This window comes from Elaeis guineensis, chromosome 9, assembly GCF_000442705.2.
Source record: "Elaeis guineensis isolate ETL-2024a chromosome 9, EG11, whole genome shotgun sequence".
In the NCBI taxonomy this organism is placed as follows: Eukaryota; Viridiplantae; Streptophyta; class Magnoliopsida; order Arecales; family Arecaceae; genus Elaeis; species Elaeis guineensis.
In genome coordinates this window covers 41,875,316-41,878,754 of record NC_026001.2, presented here as the reverse complement: position 1 = coordinate 41,878,754, position 3,439 = coordinate 41,875,316, and the positions used below count along the sequence as shown (strand labels likewise).

Here is a 3,439-nt window from a genome sequence, read left to right as displayed (position 1 = left end):
ACCTCAGTGTTCTCAATTTCTTTACATAACTCTAACCGAGACAAGTGATCTGCTACAAGATTTTCTGCTCCTTTCTTGTCCCTAATCTCCAAGTCAAATTCCTGCAATAAGAGTACCCAACGAATTAGTCTCAATTTCGCATCCTTCTTTTCAAGTAAATATTTAATTGCTGAGTGATCAGTATAAACTATTATTTTTGCTTCTATAAGATATGGCCTAAATTTATCAAAAACAAAAATAATGGCGAGCAACTCTTTCTCTGTGGTGGCATAGTTCAACTGTGCATTATTCAATGTTCGACTCGCATAGTACACCACATGAAGTCTATTCTCCTTTCTTTGTCCCAAGACTGCTCCTATAGCATAGTCGCTTGCATCACACATGAGTTCAAATGGTAGATTCCAGTCAGGTGCAGTGATGATAGGAGCTGAGATTAATTCTCTCTTTAACCTGTTAAAAGCAACCAAACACTCATCAGTAATTTTAAAAGGTGTATCCTTGATCAATAAATTACAAAGAGGTTTGGTAATTATAGAGAAGTCTTTTATAAATCTTCTATAGAAGCCAGCATGCCTTAAGAAACTCCTCACTCCTTTAACAGATGTTGGTGGTGGTAATTTCTCAATGACCTCCACCTTTGCTTTGTCTACTTCTATCCCTCTAGATGAAATCTTATGGCCTAAAACTACTCCTTCCTGCACCATAAAATGACATTTCTCCCAGTTCAACACAAGATTAGTTTCTTCACAATGCTGTAGAACTTGGGAGAGGTTAGTCAAACACATATCAAAAGAAGGACCAAAAATTGAAAAATCATCCATAAAGATTTCAATGAATTTTTCAACCATATCAGAGAATATAAACATCATACATCTTTGAAAAGTTGCAGGTGCATTACATAACCCAAATGGCATTCTCCTATATGCAAATGTTCTATATAGATAAGAAAATATAGTTTTTTCTTGATCCTCAGGTACAATAGGAATTTGAAAATATCTTGAATAACCATCTAAAAAATAGTAGAAGGGATATCTGGACAATCTCCTAAGCATCTGGTCAATAAAAGGCAAAGAAAAATAGTCCTTTCATGTGGCTTTGTTTAACTTCCTATAATCAATACACACATGCCAACCAGTGACTGTTCTAGTGGGTATCAGCTCATTTTTATTATTTGTAATAACAGTCATCCCACTTTTCTTAGGAACTACTTGAACAGGACTCACCCAACTACTATCAGAAATAGGGTAGATAATTCCTGTATCAAGTAACTTCATTACTTCAGCTCTAACTACTTCCTTCATATTAGGATTTAACCTACGTTGATGCTCAATTGAAGGTTTGTAGTTTTCTTCCATTAAAATTTTATGCATGCATATACTGGGACTAATTCTCTTAATATCATCAATAGACCAGCCTAGTGCTTTCTTATGCTTTTTCAACACATGCAATAATTTTTTCTCTTGTTCAGCAGACAAATGAGCAGATATAATGATAGGAAAAATAGATGAGTCTCCCAAGAATGCATATCTTAAGTGAGAAGGGAGCTGCTTAAGCTCAAGCTTGGGGTTTGGCTTAGCCTCTACTGAATCCTGTATTTTCTCAACATCATTTAATACATCAACATGATGTTTATTTTTAACACCACCAATCAAGTCATATTCAGAATTATCAATTATTTCACTAACAAATTTATTAATCACATCTAATCTAAAACATTCATCATTCTCAAGAGGATATTTAGAAGAATTAAGCATGTTAAAAATTACCTCTTCTTGTCCCACTCTTAAAGTAAGCTTACCCTCATGGACATCTATAAGTGCCTTGCCAGTTGCAAGGAATGGACGCCCCAATATCAAAGGAACCTCTCTATCTTCCTCCATATCCAAGACAATGAAATTTACTGGGAAGATAAATTTGTCCACCTTGACTAATACATCCTCCACTATGCCTTTAGGATATGTCACCGATCGATCAGCTAGTTGTAATGAGACACTGGTCGGTTTCACATCCCCTAGTCCAAGCTTCCTGAAAACAGATAAAGGTATTAAGTTAATGCTAGCACCTAAATCGCACAATGCTTTAGTGAATGATTGCATGGAATTGTAAAACTCCCTGGATCCTTTAATTTTGATGGCAACTTGTTCTGAATGATTGCACTACACTCTTCGGTGAGCGTGACTGTCTCATGGTCCTTTAGCCTTCTCTTTTTGAAAAGGATGTCCTTCAAGAATTTGGCATAGCTAGGCATCCTTTAATTTTTCTCTTTTAGCTTCTCTTTAACCATAGTCTCTTCTTGAGTTTGTTCCTTTACTTGTTCTTTAACAGGTTCTTTCCCTTGTTGTTCCCCTAGTTGTTTTCCACTCCTCAAGGTAATTGTCTTCACATGCTCCTTCGGGTTCGTTTCAGTATTGCTAGGCAATGACCCTTGAGTTCTGTTAGCTACCATGTTGGCCAACTGTCCCATTTGTATTTCCAAGTTTTTAATGGCAGCTTGCTGGTTTTGAAAGTTTGCCTTAGTTTCACCCATGAAATAAGTAGTGGCCTTGGTGAGAGTTGCAACCAATTCTTCCAGGTTAGACTTCTTTTCTTGCTGTGGAAAACCAGGTGGTCCTCTATTCTGATAATTCTGTTGTTGCTGTTGATTTCCCCAGAAAAAATTTGGATGGTTCTTTCAGGTAGGCGTGTAGGTGTTTGAGTATGGATTATTCTGTTGCCTTCCTTGGTTTGCCACATATTGCACTTGTTCCTGTATTGGAGGCATGAATGAGCTATCAATCGGGCAATCTCGAGTAGTATGTTGCTCAGTATACATCTCACGGGTCTGCACACAAGTATTGACAGCATTAATAGACAAATGATCTAATTTTTTGAAAAGAGTGTCTACCTTTGCATTGATTGCAGTAATAGCGTCTATCTCATGAACCCCAGCAGATCTCCTCACCATGTTTCTCTCATTGGGCCATTGGTAATTGTTGTTGGCCATTTCCTCCAAAAGATCATAGGCCTCATCAAGCAACTTCCCCATCAATGAACCTCCAGCAGCAGTATCAATATTAATTCTGGTATGGTTGTTCAGCCCATTGTAGAAGGTTTGCACAACCAACCATTTAGGCAGCCCATGGTGTGGACACCTCCTAAGCAAATCCTTGAACCTTTCCCAGGCTTCATATAAGGTCTCTATATCGAATTGCACGAAGGTTTGGATGTCAGTCCTCAACTTGGCAGTCTTAGCAGGTGGAAAGAATTTTGCCAAAAATTTTTGTGCTAAGTCATTCCAAGTGGTGATCGAGCCAGCAGGAAGAGACTGTAACCATACTTTAGCTTTGTCTCTAAGTGAAAACGGGAACAATCTTAGCCGAATTGCATCATCTGACACTCCATTATGCTTAAGGGTATCACATATCTTCAAGAAGTTTGCAATGTGCGCATTAGGGTCATC

The 3,439-nt window shown here is 37.8% G+C and overlaps 1 non-coding gene across 1 annotated transcript; it reads left to right on the top strand.

Moving 5' to 3' along the window:
• Window positions 1-3,113: 3,113 nt before the first annotated feature.
• LOC140851844 (small nucleolar RNA R71) lies at window positions 3,114-3,220 on the top strand. The gene has a single exon (XR_012134601.1). It is a non-coding gene; the product is annotated as a small nucleolar RNA R71 (small nucleolar RNA).
• Window positions 3,221-3,439: the final 219 nt, after the last annotated feature.